The following is a 21,891-nucleotide window of genomic DNA, read 5'->3' on the forward strand; positions in this document are numbered from 1 at the left end:
GATGTACATGTCAGAAAAATGAGAAAGAGACTTATCTAGAATTTTCTTTCTGGACCAGCATGAGATACATCCAAAAGGTTAAACTGTATGTGCCATTTGCTGCCTTTACCATGAAGATGGGGTGGGAGAGGCCTGAGAAGCCTGTGACAGTCTGTGTGCCCAGAATGCCAGGACACGCTTCCAGAACAGGTTCATACACACCCATGAATTTAAACTGTACTTCTCTGGTGAACAACAACACACCCAGCTTTCAAAGTCACTCTAAGAACAGTCGTGCAGATGAATTTTATGAAGAACAAGTATAAAGCAGTTTAAGCATAGCTGGAGAAGATTCATTAATGCATGAAAGGTAACAGAATTGCATATATTTACTACATTTGACCTACACACTGAACTCTAGGGCAGTTTACTATCTTCTTGTATTTACCCTATTCACATAGCTCTAGGCCAGATCTTCTGTCTTTCTTTTTCTTCAGATTGCACCAAATATTGTTTCTAAGCACTTGCTACATTCATGTTGACCTCCTGTTTTAATACTCTCTCACTTTCTTTTCGCTTTGACTGCTGCATTTTCAATGAAATGAAAAATAAACAAACTAAAGAACTATGAATAAAAGAAAAAACAAAAAGGTGTGGTATGAATACCGAAGACAGAAGAGGAAGAGAGAAGAAGGAAAAAGCTAGCTAACAAAAATATGTGTGTTCTGTGGGGCAGTGGGGCATAAGATTAAATATTTCACAGGTTTTGAAAGAGTTCATTTCTTTTGCATGTCTTGAAGGAAGAAGGATGACCACATCTGACTACTGACCAGAGTCCTTCCTAGAAGTTGGCTAGCTTATATTATTAACTTATACAGTAGAGCACATTTAAATGGGACATGGTATTTGATATGAGCATGGATGATGGAGACAGCTGCAAACCCTCTATTGACTGGTCTAGTTAGGAGAAAAGAAGGTACTCTTTTTTGGGTTTTTTCCTGTTTGGAAAAAACAAGACATTGTTTCAGCCTCTTTTGCTTCCCCATATTTCCACACTAGCAATTGCATATCATGGTAGGCACTACAGTCTGGCAGGCAGCTAAATTCTAAATTGTTCTTAAATATATGGAAAATAAAGACTTCAATTCTGTACAGCTCTTGGAATGCAAACACTATTTCTAATCTAATCTATTTTCTCCAGTCAACAGCTGTCCCCTTCTGCACCCTGAGTTAGCTATTTAACTCAAAAAGAACAGCTTGTTTTGATTTGAGAAGAGTCTATTTATCAAGAACTATATGATTATGACTTTGACTTGTTTAAAAACAACTCAAGAGGTTCCCTGCAACCCTATGTTTCTAAATAAAACTAACTCCATTGAGCATCTTAAGGCTGTCACTCTATACTGTCAGCTTTTTTGTTTAAATATGTGTCTGTCCAGTCTCTAGACAAAAACAAAGTTTATGTTTTTCTGAAAAGAATGGCTGATAAATCCATGGAAATATTCCTTGTGTGAGCAAGTAATCTTGCAGATCATGCACGTCTTTACAAGCAGGGTACACATTCTGCTTCTCTGACCTCCATAAAATCAGTATCTCTCCAGCACTGTTACAAGTGGTTAAAAAAAGAACTTACCTTGAAGTTGCTTACCTGAACTTAGCTTGCTTAACTCAAAGTTCATTTAGGGAATTGTACCAGAAGCAAAGTAAACAAACAAATATCTAAAAACATCCCAAAACAAAACCAAAATTCACCCTGACTTTTAATTGTTGCCATAACACTAACACAAGAAGCACATTAAGACAGATTGTAGTAAGTGCTTCATACTTTTTCCAGTTTTTTATCCATATTATTCCTGAATAAATCTGGATGTCTTGTTTTGAAAATGTATAATCACTTTTATACATTTAAGGAGAGATTTTCCTATGATACCAAATAAAAGCAACATTAATAATCTATTTGTATTGCAGTAGTACTTTGGGGCTTCTAATCATAGAGCAGTGTCACAGGGCTGGGCATCATACAAACATCTGATAAAACTTGCCCTCCATCCAAAATGTATCCAGATAGAGAAGATGAAATGTGTAACAGCCCAGCTTATTAACTCCCATCACTATGCTGAACAGCAAATGTTCTTTGTTTGCTTCAGTTAATGCATTTGAGGGAGGTGGTTGCTGGAGACAGACTGAACAGGAAAAGTGTCTGGAAAGCAAAGGGATGCTAAGCAGCTGCTGCAGAATGGAGGTGCCAGAGAGGGGCATAGGTGAGTGGGGTGAGAAAAGAAGGGCAAGAGTTTAGAAGACTCTAATTTACCCAAAAAGTAAAAATACTAAGAGCTGAAACATGAATAAGACGGCAAAAGGAAGGGCTGTTGAGCAGCACAATGTTCATTAGCTGCTCCTGTACCAAGCAGTCACTGGGAAAGGAAGGGCCATACTTGCCTCCCACAGCAATCACTTTGCCACACTGGCTCCTTAATTTGTCAAAGTTACCAGGAATTGCTAAATCAAATGGTGCACCTGGAGCCACAGCAGGAGTAGTTACTGTCAGTAATGAGAACATCCCTTTTTTCTTAAAACTGTTGTGTAGGGCTTACAGAAAACCAACAGCCTGACAGAAGGGGTCTACAGAAAAAAGTTAAGCAAATGATAATGGAATCCTCTTGACTCTTTTCTTAGCTCCTGGCTAGGTTAGTCCTTAAAGAATGCAGTTTAAGTACAAAGGGTAAAAAATGTGAAGGAATATTTTCGTAGGAAAACACCTTTGCAGAGAAAGCTGGACTTGAACTCAACTCCACCTGAAAATGTGCATTTTTGATTGACACTCTTAAGGGCTTTTAAACAGTCATTTCATTTTTCACTGTGATGAAAAGCATAGAGAGCCAGACAATTTTCCTTGAGTACATGGCTGTTACTGAAATCTGAGCTGAGACTGTCAGTGAGCACACCCTTAGCAAGGCTGTGGTCACACATGTTCCATCTTACGATGTCAACATACATATGTGTCAGAAATCTCTGACGTTTACTATGTTTCCAATATCTCTCAATTTTTCAATATTCCTACATTTTCCTAATGTAGAAATAGATGGTGGGTAGATAATGGTTTTTGGAACTTTTTTTTTGTTTACTTATAATTACATTACATTTATCTGTTAATTTTGAGTTTTATAATATATCATTAATGATGATTAAACATTTCTTCAAACACTTCTCATTTAAGCTATTAAGCCTAAATATGTGATAGTACAATAATTTTTCTGAGTAATTCCTATCTGTTCAAGCATCTGTGCACTTCTCTGGATCAGGAACTTATTAGTGTCTGCTTATATCCTTAAAGAAACGTTAACATCTGACCATAATTGTTTGGAAATTCTGAAAAGGCTTCTTAATAAAAGTGGTCTTCAAGTGACAGCTTTCCCACATCTGGTATGAAATTTTTTCCATCTTCAGGACAATCTTGCCCTAACAAAGAATGCTATTGCAAAGCTGCAATGGAACATGTGCAAATAGTACATTTTTTTTCAGACCATTACATAGTAGGTCTGTGGAAATCACTACTCCCCCCTTTCTTCACTGATTCTGCACCCCAGATTCTACTTTGGTGACAAGGATCCAAAAATTAACCTCTCTTAGGTTAGCTGGAGATGACCTGGTGAATCATAAGCAAATGCTGTTCTGATCCCTCCAGAGAAAATTAGGGTGTTCTCAGGCAGGCCAGGAGTGCTCAGGCACCGACAGTGCAGCTGTGCCTGGGTAAAACTGAGGGGCTGACAACATGGAGACACATCTCCCTGAACACACCTGGAAGTGCCAAAGGCCACCCAAAAGCTGTGGCTGCTGCCAGCTTTTGTGTCTCATCTCTGAAAAGAACTAAGTGCTGAGGAACACCAGTTCCAGCAAACATCCTCAGTGGGGAGTCCCAGCCTGAGGAAGCACTGACAACCCTTCTGCAGTGTCCTGGGAGAGCTGACGCCCAGTCCAAGCTCCTGCTCAGCAGGGGAGATCCAGGAAAGCAGGGGGCAAGGCCAGGGGACACTTGTATGCCCTCACCTAGAAGTCTCAGTGATATGCTTAGACAACTTGTACCTGTACTTGGAGCTCTTTCACAGTTATCACCTTTTCAGCCTTTCTGTTTATGGAAAAACCTTGTTCAAGCCGTGCAAAACTAATTTGGTTTATGATGTCCTTGATGTGCCTGGCTGGGGTTTAGTGAGATTCACTTAAACAAAGACATACTTTCCCCATGTTCTTGAGAGCCCAAGTGGCATTGCTGGGTTTTTAACAATTCACACAGAAAAAATACTTTTCACAGTTAATTTTCAATATATGAATCCTATACAAGTGCTTTCTAAAAGGAAAGGAGATAGATGACTATTTTAGAAAACAAATTCTGTACCTACAGAACAAATTATCCAGAAGGTTGTCTCTATTTATCTGATGGTTTAGGGCTGCTGATAGCATCAATTCATCATCATCTTCAATGTGCACTATTTGCCAAAGCTAATCAGGCATGGAAATGCCAGGCAGGTTATTTCCTTTTCACACTAGCTTATGTTCTGAAACAAAGCTATTAGGATCCTTGATGCCATGCTGGCCCTTCTAATGGACAATATGCATCTTATGATAGCAAACTGTCACCATGACTATTATTTGTCTTAGGGGGTTTTCAGGTGAAAACTTAAACTCTGTAAAAAAGTCAGATAGCCCTACTATCATGCCAGAGCTACAAAGTATTTTTCCTTTAATAATGTTAATATATAATAATTGTGCATTAAGATAATCCCCAGCAGGAATGGTAGAAAAATCTGTAAATACTGGACAGACAACTGTACAAGACAAAAAAACAGGATGTCTGTCATTTCCTGAAACAGACTTTCAAAAGCAAGTACTGATGAATGTGGCTTTACAGTGTTAGGTATCTCTGAGAAGCCATTGCACAAATCACATTTACCTTATTAAAAAAGCATAATATATTATAATAAATCCATAGGTACATTGCAATGAACACATCTCTGCACAAGTTGGCTCAGGTGTGTCCCTGCACAAACCCTTCAAAAGTAACAAAAGGGAAGCTACTAAGTTGGGAAGGAAACATTGAATACTAAAATGAAAGATGAGGAAACAGACAGAAGTCAAGAGGAAGAACTCAGCATGTCATACAAAATACACCTCTGACCAGGAAAAATGCATTTGACAGCATGCACACAGTGAAATATGCACACAATATCTACTCACAAGCAACCGTTTTGGTGAAATCACATGCTGGAAGTTAACAAACAACCAAAGTGTCTTGGGCAGAGCAGCACATTCTTCATGCTCAGTCTTCCATTCAGCCTCACTGAGCCATCCATGTTTCAACCAGATCCTTGCTTAATACTGTATTTTAGTTTTTAGGAAAACTTTAAAGCCTTGAGAGGAGTGCCGCAGGTTCCCTTTGCTGAGTGAATAGTGGTGCAGCTGCTCGATTACATCATTTTCAGAAATGATCAGCAGGAACTTTCCATGATACTTAAGGGTGTGCTCCTGCTAGTCAGCATTGCAGCCCAGAAATACAATTTCTCAATTTTAACTTAAAGAACATTTCTCTTCACCGAATGTTTTTGCTTTGGTAAGTGAAACAGAAAAAAATCACCCTGTTATACCTTAAGGATGGTTTACCATTACTCTCCAGATTTCTATTTTAATATCTTTAAAAGTTAGTCTCCATTTTCGTTTTCTCTGATGTTCCCATACATATCCTTAGCTTGTATCCTCTCAGCTCCACAGACACACAGAACTGTCAGCAAGCAGAATGTTATAGTAAGTGTTCAAACAAGCCTGGGATGGAGATGTGATTGGAAAGAATATTTGTAAAAATATCTGACCAAAAGAAGTACAGGATTGTCTTAACTCATAAAAAGCATAAGACCAAGGGCTTTGCACCAAGGGACCCAGGGGTGCCTCTGGCAGGAATACAAACCTGTAAGTCGTGAGGGCAGAAATTTTACAGAAGAGAACTCTGAGTTACTCTAACAGTAGATGAGACAGTATGTAGAAAAACAGGAAACCACTTTCCCCAGATTGTCTCACATTTGTCTTTTCACCATCTACACTGTACAGCCAGATAGCTATAAAAGAAAGAGGAAAAGAGCGCATCTGGAGGAGCAAGACATCAGGGAGTCATCTTGTTAAATGTTAGAAAGCAATGATAAGAGAGCCCATAAAAGGTGAAATTTGAAAGTACTTGAAAAGGGGAAGAAAGAAAGAGACTGATGCTATCTAAGAAAAATAACCTAGAAATTTATGTAAGAACTGGTTATAAAAACATTGGTAAAAATTCTCTGTTTCTTCTTCCTATTAAACCCAGTCCTAATTACAGCAGTTGAATATTTACAACCCCAGAACCAGCACAGCCTGCCAAATCTCCCATAAAACACCCAAAGGCTCCTATGAGCAAACCCTCAAATGGAAACACTTTAGAATCAAACTATGCAGCCTCTGCTTTTTCATCTGATCCTACAGGCCAGCTTGCTGGCCATTTATCATAGCTCTTGAACCACTGAACTGGAAAGTTTATAAAAACAAAAACCTGGCTAAAAAAATCAATAGATTGTAGAACTACATATAGGTTTTCAACCTGGTACCATGTTCCAGGATGTACTCTATACAACTTATAAGAAAGTTGAATAAAACCAAACAAAGTAGTCCTGTGTTTTCACTCTCAGCTTTGTTATTCACATTACTGGTGAATAAATGCATTTGCTGCCTGTTTAGACCGGACAGTCATATGAGTACCATTTGGTCAAAGTCTCACCACATGTCAGCTTGGGAATGAAAGAACAAGATTTCAAAGGATGACCCAACAGTTATCCTCTTATCCTGTTATTCCAGCCAACCTTGTAATTGTCTCTTACCTAGATCTTGTTATCAATAATCCTTTTAGTTGGATCAGTTTCACTTTAAACAGCTTATTACATGGAGGAAAATGGAGCAAAAATAACTCAAGAATTATCAGAAAGCAAAAATAATTTCTAAAACCAATGTTCATATATTGATACATAGAGGATGATATTCCTTAAAATCTTTTCACTGTGAAGTTATTTTTTTCTGTAAAAATGAATAGATCCTTGTGATTTTTTCAAGAACATCTTCTATTTACAATGAAAATTCACCACTTACAGGGAATAAACTATAACTATGAAGCCGGTATTATGTAAATTGCATCTTCTGAATTACCTGAAAGAGTAACTGGGAGCATCCAAAAGAAGAGTTGTTACAGGGAGTTGTTGGTTTACCCATAAATTCATTGCCACCATAATAACAAAAAGATAATCTTGATCTCGTACTAAAACTGGTAAACAAAAAACAAGGTCCAATTAAATTATTATATTGTTTTTTTACAAACAAGATCTCTCACTGAGTTAAGTTTCCATTTCCAATGAAGTACCACTGGTGTATCTTGGTACCCTGAAAAACATCAGAAAAATGTTGGCAGCAACACCTGCCTATGAACCTTCCTAAAAAAAGCTCTGTTGCATGCTCCAAATCCTTCATCATTAGAAGATTTTTCTTCTTGAGTGGGCATTTCACATTGGGGCAGGTTGCATTTAATAAATTTTAAATTGCTACAAAGTTCTAAATTCACCTGAAGCAAAAATAGAATCCCAACAAACTTTTAACGAGTCCACAACCATCAGCAGATTTCCTTTTCCACCTCCACTGCCACCCTACAACACACTCCACTGGTTTCACACACTGTCCTGGCTGTCACCACCTTCACATCCTCTGGTTTTTCCCCACACAGATTTTAGTTGGTGCATTGGTGCCTTTCCTGTCAGGAGGCATTGAGACACTGACAACAGGATTTACACTCTTGCCATATTCTCTAGAAGCAATAAAACTAGGGGATTTTTTTATTTTCTAGGAGTTGCTTTGTGTACCAAGTTTTCAAAACTGTCACCCAAGATTTACTTTCTCGTTTGGGTAAAAGTGAAAATTGCCTGCTAAAGGAGTACTCTGCAAAGTACCTCTGCTGATACACCCAAGGTGCCCATGCAAGACCTCTCATCTGAAATACTTTGCTAACCCATGCTTTCTGGCAAACAGACAAAGCTTGCAAACTGACAAATGTCATTTTACCATCAGTCACATGTGGGCTGATTTTATGTAGCTTGCACCATAAACCAAATGCAGAATTACATCATATGGGTTGCAGTCCCTTAGAGATTACTCTCCACTCCATTAACTTCATTAAAAATAGACCAGATGTGTGGGATAATTCTATTTATTCTTTCCAACTTGCTACTCCATCAGGCTAAATTAAATGGGCAGTGATAGAAAGAACTCTGACCACAAAGAAGAGATGAAACACGGGCTTCATGAAGAGCACAGGATAGTGGAGCAGGCAGAGAATGAGTCACAGCTCATCCTAAATCTCCCATTCTCACTTGCACGGCTTTGCTCTACTGCCCTGCCTACTCTACATCTGGATCCCTAAGCTAACCAGAAGGGGAACTGTTCAAAGCTTTGGATCTGTGCTGTGCCCCACAGAGCTAAACAGAGTACAGAAATAAGTGTTTGCTTCTGCAGCAAGCTGGCTCTGGCTGGGATTCACAGGGATGTCTCTGCTAACAAAGCATTTTTGCCTTGCCAATTTGAATCACAGCCACGTGCCAACCTGCAAAAATGAAAATTAAATTTGACCAATTTAATTGTTCTCCAATTGCATCCTGTTTTGACTGCTTAGATTTTCACGTATCTAGGGTGGAAGCCAGGTCCTTCAATACATCATGACAGAAACTGCATATTTGGTGATCAGCTGTGATGCTGCAATCAACACATTGTTCATCCAATACTAATTTTTCTGCTGTCATCAAATTGTGTTTTATGGCAGCTGCATTTCCCAAATTAAATATATGGGCCACTTTCAATGCAAAATACCAGATGCACAGAGAAATAGTCTGAGCTGATTTAGATGAGGAAACAAAAAAATTGTTAATTCTATACTTAACAATGAAAACAGCTTTCATACAAAAACTCCAGCTGCTATTGAAGCACAGTATTGATACTGGCCAAGTGGAGAAACTACCTGGTCTTTGCAGCCACTCAATCCTTTCAAGAGGGAACATGCTGCTCCTCTCAGCTGCCTTTTCTTGCTCAGCTGATTTCCATTCCAATATTCTCTCTGCCCACAGGAGAGAATTTTTTTCAGTCCCTTTAAAAATGGACTTTGGATTTCAGCTGGTGTTATCACATTATAGCTGCCCCAAAGTACATTCAGACTAAATAAAGAAAGAAAAATTATTACAAAAGTTTAGGAAGAGAGCAAAAGGGAGTCAACAGGCTGAGGGCACTTTATGGAGAAGCTTCACAAATGGTCTTTAGTCAAAACAAGTAGTGTTGGCTTGTTAGATGAAGCAGGTCAGATAGTGTATCTTTCAAGCTTTTATGGAAAAAGTGTAATTTAAGGAGATGTTTGCATGAAAGCAGGGTTGCTGAGAGACAGTCAACAGGGAGAGAACTCTCCAGGAACATGTGGCAGCAAGGGCCTGATAATGTTCAACACTGATAGGCAGTGTTTTGTTATCCAAACTGACAGGATTGCATCTGCAATGTTTAAAAACAAATAAACAAAAGCTAACTACCAGAAATGTTTGTTTCTTTGAAAAACTGAAAAATAGCTGCCTATGAGAAGTGTACCAACATCAACATGTCATAATGGCAATAGCACATCAATTCTTCAAGGGCCAACTGAGACCAGTTAGCCCATATGATGAAAAGGGAACCCTTTATTCCCATCAAGTTCAGGGCAGTAATTAATTTTAAAACCAGCTGGGGATATTTATTGAACACTGACACTGAGGCACACTGGTATAGCTGAGTGTGATGCTGCTGGCCCAGGAAATTTCAAGCTCAGTAACTGAGAGACTGGATTCAGCATTTCAGTGACAGAAAGATGAAGCTGGGACTTGAATGTGGAAACATTTTAGGTTTGACTCTTCTTATTTCCTTTTCCTGTTCTCTTAGTGACTTTTATGGGAAACAATGGTGATGAGCTTGAAGTGCTGATATCAGGGGCCTCTGGGGGAGGGGGATAAACACAAGTCAAGAAATTACCAATCCAAATACTCTGGTACTTTTGGGAATGCATAGGAGTAAGATAAACATGGAACCCATCTCCATTGCAGTATCAGCCAAAGCAGCCAGAGCAGAGAGGAGCTGGGACAGTGACCCCAGAGTAGCAGCACAGCCCTGCACTGCCCCTTCTCAAGTGTGCCCCCACCAGCAGGTTGCCTGAACAAGCTCCAGGCACTGCTGTGCCAAAGGAGCTTGATATTGCCAAACAGGACAGCTTGATGAGATAAGGCCTAAAACAGACAAGAGGAGGCATTTGACTGTGTCTAAAGACTAAATTGAGGACTTTTGTGAGGTCCTCAAGAAGCTCTCAAAGCCAGCCTAGTTTAAGATGTGTTTATAATGAATGCTCTATGACTTATTAGGAGTACTGAAACAGCCTCCAAAACACTGTGGCCAGCAGGAAAACCATTTCAATCAGGAGAGATGTTAACTACAAAATCCAACAGCACCACAGATTACAACAAACCCCTAGAGAGGCAGGGGAAAGATCCCACTTCCTACATTTGCATTACACATCTGGGAAATGTGAATCACTACATCAACATTTAGAGAAATCCAGAAATAGCAGAAAGGAAGGAAACTTTGCATTTAATAAAAAAAAGTGAAAGACAGAAGACCGTTTCCATCTTGAACAAAGGGAGAGAAAAATGTCAGCACTGTCCTGCTGAGGACTGAGGATGAGGAGCTGAATTCCCAACTCCAAAAATACTTCCAGGTCCTAATCAAAAAGGGGGATGCAGAAATTTTGTGGTTGCTAGCTAAAACATCATCTCTCTTTTGATACTCAAAACCTGCCTCTAGGACCTTCTGCAATAGTTGGGATACAGCTTTAATTTTTTAAATATCTAAAGAAAATGTTTTCTTCTTCTATTTGTTTTCTATCAGGCATTTTGCTTCTGACATTGCAACTGAGAACTGAAATTTCTTTTACCATACTTTCATCTACACTCTCACCTAATGCTTCAAATGGAACTGAGAAAAGATTTCAATCATTAGGTACACAGTACCCCAGAAGAAATTGAGTATAAATGGTGTATGTAGGCAAGTACACTGGCAGTCTGTGACGAAAGTTGGGGAATCCCTGAAGTTTGGTCACATCTCTTGGCAAGATGTGGCAATAATTTTGATGGTATCCCAGTCGCTCACAGATTGCACAAGAAATTTGGAGAATTGGAAAGGGTGGCAAATGGGTTCTCTATAATTTACCTACCAGTAGGTTAAAAGAACAAATATGTACATTATAAATAAACATCCACATATGGTCTAGGGCTTCCCATGTTGATTATTTCTGGACAATTATGACAACCCTCTGGTAGCAACTAATGTATTTACCATTCAAAAAGCATTCAAGGACAGTATTCCCCAGAAACTGAATAGATGCTACTGACAATGACAACAGTTAAAGAAAATAATGTTTAATAGTAAAAGGAGCCCAGATTATTTCCCATGTCTTGTTTTTACATTAGTTTTTAATCCTATCCACTTAAATAGCATGACCCAACTTGCAAGTTGATGCAGAATGTCAGCCTGATTCCTGGTGCATATAAGCAGGGATGTACATCCCTTACACAGACTAAACATACAACACACATTAAAAAAATACAGTTGCTTCATTTTTCTCTTATTTGCATAATGCTCTGAGACAGCATTCACACCAAAGCCCAGAAAATCATGTTACAATAAAATACCAAAAAAAGGAAAAAGACCAACAGTTTTTCAGTGCAAACCAGTAATGTTGTCTAAAAGCAAACACAAAAGACTCTTCATTTACTGCTTTTTCACTTCATTATCTCATCAACCAAAACCAGCAAAACTAATAAATATGACACATTAACCAAATAAGAATAAAAAATGCTGTTCCTTTTTTTTTTTTAGTCAAGTAAAAGCAGCAAGAATATCTTGGTTTGTGGATAACTTGTAGTTGTCTAACAGTGAACTGCAGCTGAGAAACAATTACTCAGCAGCATTTGCATTGTATGCAAATAGAGTTTCACTAATGAAGACTAAATTCATCCCAACTCACAAAATTTATGAGCTGCATGCTCTCAAGCCAGTTCTACAATTCCCAGCTTCTGCAGGCTCTGGGGAAGAAATCTGCCACAAATTGCTGGCTAATCTTACCAATGAATAGCTCATCTCACTGCTGAAGAGATTATCTGCTGCCTCAGGGGCCTGCACAGTTTAAACAGCTGCAGAGACCAAAGTGATGGATTTTGATCTTACAGTGTAAGGAAAGATAAGTGCCTCCTGGCTGTACCTGACTTCTGTGGGCTCCTCTCTACTGCCACATGTCCCAGACAAACATCATCTGAGCAGCACCCACCCTGGTGTGCTGAAAAATGCCTCTTCCAAATACAGGAGGATGGGGGACCTGAACACCAAAGATTTCCTAACTTAGAAGATCACAGCTTTCCCTGCATGCAGTTATATCCAGCATCCTACAAGCTGCAGAGAGACAAGGATCCAATCCAGGAGAAGAGAGTCTCCACCTGGGTGTCTTCACCCAGAGCAGCTGACTCATTGCCCCACTGGCAACAGCTCTCCCACCTCCCAGCAAGTGCAGAACGCTTCCAGAGAGGAGAACACAACAGTTCAATAAGCTCCATAGGAAGCACCTTCATTTCCAGTGAATAAAAACAGAGTGATCAGCTTGGACAGCTTCAGTTTTGGTTTTTAAAAATTGCACTTTTCCAAATGTCTCCATCCCACAGGCTGGGAGCCCACCTCCTGCAGGCAAGCTTAGCTTGCAGTTCTACTGCTCACAGTCACATCAATGTGTGCCAATTACCACAGGCAACAATATAGCTCATAAAATAGGTATTTTGCTCTCATAAGGCTGCTGTAAAGAAAACCCTCTTAGGAAAAAATTGATAAAATTAAGATTTTTATTTCTTTTAATCTGCTTTTTTAAATCTATGGGAGACTACAAAGACAATCCAAACTGCAGCTGTAGTGACCCACCACAGGACAGAAAAGGTAAGATATTTTTCTTCAATGCCATGAAGTTTCTTGTTTCAGGTTGGAAGGAAAAGGTTATTTTTATCTGTTGAATAAAGACATTAATAGCATGTAATTTCTCCTTCAAATTCTATGAACAGGAACATGTACCATCATCCTCTAAATATGCACTCCTGCTAAATGGACAATGTGCTGTGTTTTCTTACTGGTTACAATAGGATCATGACAGAGAAACAAACTGTGTAAAGTAGGAATGAAAACAAGTCCTAAAACAATGCACAGAAGAACCAGTGTTTTCCAGATTAAAATAAATGGTAGATTATGGAAATTTTACATTAAACTGACTTCTTAGTCTCACCATATCAATTTAAAACAGTGCTATTTGTCTAATTGCTTCTGATGATTATAATTTAACAGCAGGTCTACACTACATTCAAAAGTATATTTAACAATTTAGGTAAATGCAAAACAGAGTATAGTGCAATCATGTAACAATTATGCTCTCTAGGATTAGAGGCACCCTCTTATGGGTGGTTTAATCTTCCCTTTTAGAATTTTGGGCATTCACCTATTCCAGCTAAATGTAATCTGATTAATAAAACTCATACTCTTATGATGCCTAGGTCTATTTTCCAGAAAAAACAGAATATACTCCAAGAGAGTATAGTACAGGGAATGTATCCTTAAATTGTACACATGGCTATACACCATGAAAGTGAAATCACTGGGTGAAAACTCAGAGTTACAACAGAAACAGAGAATCATATCTTCATGTATACAGTTAACTAACTGCACGTGCACACAACTGCATTAAGATATCTGAGCATTCAGCTACATTTTTCAGGCAACTGCCATAACCACATGTCATCATCCCCCTCTGACCACAGTTTGATAAGCAAACTTTTTTCAGCAGCAGTGATACCAGCAGAACCAGCCCTTACCTCCTGCTCCCTGCCATGTGTTCCTTCCTTTCAGGCCACCTTCTCAGCCCTTGACACAGCAGCCACACAGTCAGAGAGATCAGGGTAGAAAGTTATGAATAAAAAAGAAGAAAAGGTGCTTTTGAACCCAGTGCAGGCCCCCAGTGCAGCTCCCCAAGAGCCCCACAAACGGTTGTGCTAGTCCAGCTCAGAGGGTGGCAGGGGCGGCTTACGCAAGCACGGTTCTCTCAGGAAACACATGCCAAATCTCTCCCTTAGGAAGCAATTGTGTTCGCACCAAAGCATCCGAAAAATCTTCCCCCCCTGTGCCCAGTCTGTTGGACCTTGGCCTGGGAATATGGATCCGGAAGGGATCCCTGGGGGTGTCCTCGTCCCCGTCCTCACAGCTGCGGACAAGGACCAGCTCAGCAAATCCCATCAGGGCCGAGCCTGAGCTGCAGCCAGGCAGCTGGCAGGTGAGCGGTGCACAGCTTGAGGCTGAAGTGAACGTGCAGGCTGGGGCAAAAAGAAAGTTCCTGAGTTTTCCCCTGTTTACATATCAGCTGAATCAATTCTGATAAAGCTTTGTAAAATCAAATTACACACTGCGCTATATTGTTTTTCATCATCACTTTCCACCTTCAGGTGAAGGCAAAAGTTAATGATTGAAATTTAAAGGCATTAATGTGGAAACCCCTTAGGGAAGCCCAGAGAAACCTTCCATTAAAATACAGCTTCTGTTACACTGTTGCAAAAAATGGAAAAGTAAACATTAAATACAACGCAACTGAAAAAAATATAAAACAAGAACAAATTATGAGCTTCGTAGCACTAAAAACAAAAATAAAAAACGACAGTAACAGCTAATGATTTGAGGTGAGCAATAACATGGCCCTAAATGAGGCATAATAGAATCACTCTGAGGAAAATGCAATCCTGTTTCACTTCATTAAGTTTCATATTATCGTCCAATTTCCCAGCACTAACAGAAACGTTTCCTCATTGCCATTGTAGGAGTGGACTTAAAACAACAAACAGACTCAGCTGTCCCAACCAGCTTGTTAACTTAATGAAATCATTTCAGTCAGAATGCTATCACAAAAACCCAAATCCATCCCAAATACCTAATTAATAACTTACCTGTGGAGATATTAAACAGAACAGGTCAATACATGAGTGGCAAACTATCAGAAAGTTCAAAATAAGGATAATACTCACTATTATCTTTTAGCTTCTTTTTTTAATTGAATAGACTCCCTGAATTTAGTCAGCCTGTATGAACACAGAGTTTCCTACAAGACACATAGCACTTAGCCCGAGTCTATTACTGCACACCTGGTTGTCCTACAAGAGACTAAGAATTCTCCTGGAAATACACTGTGTTAATATCCCAGAAGAAACAGGCAGGCTGTTCAGGATACGGATCGCTGCGATTAGCTGCTCGCACAGCAGGAAGGCCCTGCGGAAGGCCAGAGGGCAGCCGTGCAGCCCGCCCTGGAGCCGCCTGTGCCTCGCGTTTTGGAGCCCTTGGGGGAGCCGCTCACACACACACCAACACAAACACGCACACACACACGCACAGAGACAAACACAAGCACAAACACACACACGCACAAAGACAAACACACACAGAGACACAAACACACACACACAGAGCCGTGCGCGGGCATCCCGGTGACAGCCGCGCGTCCGCTCGCTCGGGGACGGCGGCAAGGCGCAGCACTGCCTCTCGCACCTGCCTCGCAACAGGTACACTCGTTCTGCTTGTTCCACTGAAATAAAAGATACCTGAGCTTCCTCATGCCATCTAGCAACTTGAAACGCTGTTTAGCCTTAAACGCTGTTTACCTGACCAGCATCTTACCTAACCAACAGCATAGATACATAGATAGATTATAGATAGATAGATAGACAGATAGATACATAGATAGATAGATAGATTAGATAGATAGATAGATAGATAGATAGATAGATAGATAGATAGATAGATAGATATGCAGGTGTCTACAGTCCCGTCATTAAATACTGGTTTACATTCATTTTAATTGATTTTTCAATCTTTCCGCAGTTCTAAGGCTCCACGACACAGGCAGGGCACGAAAGCGGCTCGGCTGCAGCCGCACCGCCGGGAGCCGCGCAGCCCGCCCCGCTCCGCTGTGTCCCCGCTGTGTGTCCCCGCTGTGTCCCCGCTGTGTCCCCGCTGTGTGTCCCCGCTGTGTCCCCGCTGTGTCGCCCCGGCTGCTGCCGCCCGCAGCCCCACACCCACCTGCCGGCTGCGGCGCGGAGCAGCCCCGGCCGCCCGTGCGCGCTCCCCGCGGGGGCGGTGGCTCCGCGGGCCCTGCGCCGCCCCCAGCGCGGCCGTGACCGCGGCCCCGGCACAGGCAGGGCTCGGTGTCGGCTCAGCCCCCTCCCCGCCCCAGTTTGCCCGGTCGCCCACCTGGCCGACTGCCCCTCCCCGCAGTGGGGCTCGGCCGAGCGCTCCCCTCGCCCGGCTCCGTCAAGCGCTCATCGCAGGCAGCCCGAGTCCCTCCTCCGTGGTACCTTCAGCAGCACGGAAAAGTGCGTCTCGGCCGTGCCGCGGGAGCTTTCATCGCATTAAGAGGGATTTTTTTTTTTTCTTCCCATCGAGGCAAAGTCAGTACTGGGATTTGTGGATCAGTGCTCTCAGGCTTTTCGTAAGTTATTTTAAACGGTTCCAAAGTCAGGAAACATTCAAGAGTGGAAATAACACCAGAACTTGTGCATAAGGATGGTCCTCTGTCACACACACCAGTCCTTCCTGCCCATTAGGAATCATGATGCTGTTTGGTAGTTTTTAAATTTTCAAACGCAGTTCAAAACCCCAGACCAGGGGAAGGACTCACACAGATTTGGACCCTAGACTCTTGGAACAAGTTTCAAATTCCAGCAGCCTTCTGTTTATCCAAGAAAGATAAACTAAGTGGCCTGCTGAATACTGCATGTGTTTTTGGGCAAGATCTGGAAAGCAGCAGGTCTTTGCTCAGAAAGGACACTAAACATCCTGTGACACTTTCCATGAGAACAAAGATAAAATGGGATCTTTTCTTACCCTTCTTGTTGCCAGACAAGAGTTGCTTGGTCCTTGTCTTTCCCTTGGACCTTGCTGCCTTTCAGTGCTGCTATGAAGAGCAAGTGCAAAGCTGCCAGGAGTGTGCAAGCACAGCCCTGGGAGGGTGGCAGGGAGCTGTTTGCTCTGCTGGTCTTCAGGATAAGTTCAAGCATACGTGATTTGGGTAAGCTTCAGGGCAGATATTAACTGGAAAAGACTTCCATTTCTAGGTGACTCTAGAGCTTCTCTGTGCCATACAGCAGCACAAGAGAGCCAGGAGACTGATCTTTCCCCTCCTTCTGCGCACTGTGGCATGGAGCTGCACACCACCTATGCACGTCTTCCCTAGCACCTCCTGGGGCATATGGCCCACAGCAGTCCGAGAGAAAAGGGGCTAGGTTTTCCCCACCATGCATGTGAATGATAAAAACTTATCTGTGAACAAAAAAAGTGCAGCTCTTACTTTCTTATTGAGTTTTTGATTTTCCTCCCCCCACCCCCCCCCACAAAAAAAAAAAAAAATTGGTTCTTTATGGTTATTTAATATTTTGGAAAGATTTTTAATCTTACCCGTATTAAACTGTGCTTCATGTTGGAAGATTTCCTTTGGCAGACTTTATTTGAACTGCTTAACACTGCAAGACAAAATTCTGAACAAGAAGGTCTGGGCATAAGCTGCTGGTTAAGAGCCTGGGGATCCCAACATTGCAGTGAACTTCCTCTGCAAGTCTGGTTGGCAGCACCTCTATAACAACTCCCCATCAGCAGTGGGAACAACAGTGGTTATCTGTATTGGCTACTGACATTTTGACATCTGGCTCGACAACAGATAATGCTTCTCTGTGGTGTGGAAAGGATATTGTCAGAGCACTACAACACATTGTGCATTGTACGTGCCAGGGAAACTCACACAGGCAGAAAAACCACTCACACTCTGCTGACCTGCCCTTGGTGCTACACCAACAGCTTTACAACACTTCTGTGCTAATTAATTTTTTATATAAATTCATTTTAAGCACTGAAGTGTCAGAAGCTAGATATCACCAAATCAAAATGCATGACTTCATTTGGTTCTTGGATCAAGACCCTGACACTAATAGAAATACCAGGGTTTGGGTTACACGCACGTTTACACATTCACAACAGGCTTCCTTTTGTTACCAATTTTTCTCATGCAAGTTTCAACTGCTGACACCACATAAATAAGCAGGCAACACAAAAGCAGTCACAAAAAATGGCCCTAATCCTTCCGAAATTGCAAGACTATGAATGTAGCTTTCTCTAGAACTTATCTCTAGAATGGTGATAGGAAAGGAGCACACGCCCTCACCTGGAGTGCTTAACCAGGCAAAGAAAACATGGTTGGGCAAGGGCTTGTTTTGGTTTGGTTCCTGTGCAAACAAGAGTAATTCCTTTACACTCTTTCACACTTTGCAAACCACAAAAATAAAGTATAATAGCATAGAATTCAACAGGTAAAATAAAAGCTTTTGTAGTTTGGAGAATGGTTAGGTGTCATGGAACAGTGGATGAATGGCCTTCCTACACAATGAATGTTCTTAATTTGAACCTTTATATACAAATACCTGTTGGAAACTGAAAACCTCACTACCCTCCTTCACTGCCCTCCTCTCCCATCTCCCTGGGAGCCAATCAGCCAGCCAACTGTACAGGGACATGCTGCAACAGCATGCTCAGAGGAACGTTTCCAGACCTGTTCACTAACATTTGGATCTACAACCTTTGGCATTCTACAGCCGAAGGAACCCAGCTTCCCTGGCATCTCTAAAAAATTAAGCCAAAGACTGGGGAAACTACAAGTCCCTATGGTTCCTTCAGCCCCCTCTCCGTGTCTGTAGTCCAAAATTTGCCAACTCCAAGGCAAGAAGGCAGAGTACCCACCACTTGAGAGCTGAGGCTCCTTTCTGGAGGTGAAGGCGAGCTCTGTTTCTTGCTGACACACAAGATTTTAGCAAGGGATCAAAAGACTCTGATGCATTCCTAAAAATATGTGGTTGTGTAAGTCACATATGTAGCCTGGGATAGAAAAAAGAGGGTATGTAATATTCTCCCCACTTTTCATGGACACTGGCAATTTCTGAACACAAGACCATCATTCGGCATCAGACCAAAAGCTGCATTTGGAACCAGGCAGTTTCTAATGACACTCTAACTTAGATGAGGGTAGTCTTGCTACCTACAGACTGCATCATCTTCAGAATATTGGGAAATTTTGGCAGAAGCATCCTCTCTTTCTCGATATGAAATAAGCATAGGCAGATCAATACTGAATATTAGTTGAACAAGAGGATGATTCATCTCCTTTTACTGATTACAAACTTCCACATTTCAAGTCTTCTGCCTTGCTACTCTTTATCCACATGTCACGAAGTCCTTGCTCCAAGCACACACTGTAAGATTTCTGGACACATTTATATGCACGTATTTTACGAAGATCTGCATTCCAGCTAGCAAGTGCAATAATTTTTCACTGGAAAACACAGATTCATCACTAAAAATGTCCTATGGAAACATAATTTAACAAAATTTGGCTGTAGAAATGCAGGAGCTTTTAAAAAACCCCTTCTATTTCAAATGACTTGTTCTTGGCAGCCTGCTAGGTTTCCTTGCTAGCAGGCTTTATTTTGGTGGAGAAAGTGAAATGAAATGTAGACATTTTGAAATTTCCCATCAGAAGAAAAACTTAATTAGACATTGAAATTTTTCACAGCATGGGAGTAATAAATTTGAATTAGTCTTACTTGGAAGCAAGCCCTTGCACAGCTATTCCAGTTTTTCTTCCATATTCACCAGAAGCTTGGGCTACTTCAATCCATACAGGAATCTGACACCAAATATAGGCTCTAATGTCTCCAGTCTGAGGAGACCTAACCATTTCCTTCATTCTACAACTTTTTAGAGCATTATGTTTTTGTTCTTCTGGGTGACAAGTATGGCTTGCTGTGCTCTCAGAAGAAATTGGGTTGGCAGCTTGTCCTGCTCATCATTAACACCCTTGCCTGTAGCAGCTCTCAGGGAAATGCACAAGCTAAAGAAGGATGAATTGGGGAGCAAGGCCTGAAGACAGTGCAGGTGGTCTTGACCCTGTTCACCAAATCAGCACACAAAACCAAGTAAAAGAAGGTGGTACCCCACCACCAATTCTTCACACCTCCACAACACAGCAAACGAGTCCTTTGGCAAGAATTTTCTGAACATCAGACAAAACTCTGGCTGGTGTTTGCTGCTGCTGGGGCTTTCAGAGAGAGTTTCTCATATACCCAGCCTGGGGTATACTGTACCCCTGGACAGGTTTTTGCTCCAGTTCACCTGTAAAATACACAGCTTAACACCTAGGACTATTTTCAATTCAGTCTTTACTACCTATTTGTTGTATTTGTTGTGTTCACAGGCTGAGGGAGAAGTTTCTTTGGTTTAAACTTTAATGCATTACTTTAAATAAAATATTCCCATTGATAGTATCTACAGCAAATATTTACAGAGTTAACATACACAAACTATTGTCATTCCACACAGAAAGTTATAAGCATCAAAGACTTCTGTTTTATTTGGAGATGTACCAGATTAGTTCCAGGGACACTTATGCAACACAGAAACCTAGAGAAAATTTTTTTCCACCTGTGCTTGGTACAACAATTTTTTCCTCCAATCATTTGCTTTTTTCTTTGTGAGTTATGCATGTACCGACAGAACTAACTCAAATAAACTATCTGCTCTGAGAAGCCAAATATTTTGGTAAATATTGCACCATTGATTATCCATGGCCTTGCATTTCAGTATCAGCCACTGAAATCCATCCTGTCCCCAGGGCTCTGCTCCCTCTCGCACAGGGCAGCAGCATTCCACACCACCTCCCTGCTCTCCAGCCAGGGCTGCTGACTTTGGAACTGCTGACACAAACTTCATCGACACATTTCTGATTCAAGCCTGAATCATATTTTAGTACAGTGTTTTCTTGTTTGTGTTTTAAAAAAGTTCTCTGCTGTTCTGCCTCTTTTTTTGTGTGTGTGTGTCCCAAATTTCCCTTTTCTGAGTTTCCAGTCATACACCACTGCTTTCTAGCACAGGAGGGGAAGTGGAATGGTCAGGGACTGAAAGGGAACTGACTCTAAATTACCTTCTCTCCTTCAGTGGGTCTGTAAGGCAGGAGGCTAGAAAAGGAAGAGCCAGTTCTTATACTTTTGTGAATAAAGATATTTTAATTGCATAATCTCCATACACAGGACAAACTTCTATAGGGTCTCACACCCATAGTCAATGGCCTCCAGAGCAGTATCAGGAACAGCTCTTCTGCTCCCAGCCTGATCAAGGGCTTTATCATGCCACAGTTGGTGTCTTAGAATTTTATAGTAACGTACATAAAATGAAACTTTAAGCTAATTCCCATAATGCTAGGAACCAGATGTTTACAAAAACCTCACAAAGGCACTTTTATAATTGCCTTTCAGGTAGGAGAGCTGGAACAGAGTGATATGTTGCAAGGCACCTTAAAAAAAATATCAAGCTCCAAACTAAAAAGGAAAAGATTAGAAATTGAAAAAAGAAGTCTTCCTGACTAAAACTAAACTGACCTCTATGATTTCTCCAATAAATAAAAGGTGAATTAGTCTGCAGGGTTTGGTGCCTTTTCTGCTTATTTTTTTAAATACAATTCCTTATGTGATAAAAGCAAGGAGTGGAGAGAAATTTAGTTCCTGAATGCTTTCTGCCCTAGGTGTAAACGAGCAGGTGTGAAGTGTGTTACAGGTCAGCCTGCAGCCACCATCAGGAAGCAGCTTTAGCTTTCCTTGCACTGCTTTTCACCCTTATGAGAGGCAAACCAATACAAGG

General features: G+C 41.1%; 1 protein-coding gene across 4 annotated transcripts in view; it reads right to left on the bottom strand.

Annotated features, from left to right (window-relative positions):
* SLC16A12 (solute carrier family 16 member 12) overlaps positions 1–16,540 on the bottom strand; it is a 30,909-nt gene extending 14,369 nt beyond the window's left edge. The window contains exons 1-2 of one of the 4 annotated variants that reach the window (XM_064430812.1): positions 15,189–15,450; positions 13,992–14,040 (exon numbers count right to left, since the gene is read on the bottom strand). The gene's annotated coding sequence lies outside the window, so the exon portion shown is untranslated. Of the gene's footprint in view, positions 1–13,991; positions 14,041–15,188; positions 15,451–16,236; positions 16,324–16,407 lie in introns of those variants that run through there. The other 3 variants (XM_064430813.1, XM_064430811.1, XM_064430814.1) reach the window with 3 other exon arrangements.
* Between the last annotated feature and the right edge of the window lie 5,351 nt (positions 16,541–21,891).

Source organism: Passer domesticus, chromosome 8 (genome assembly GCF_036417665.1).
Source record: "Passer domesticus isolate bPasDom1 chromosome 8, bPasDom1.hap1, whole genome shotgun sequence".
Lineage (NCBI taxonomy): Eukaryota > Metazoa > Chordata > Aves > Passeriformes > Passeridae > Passer > Passer domesticus.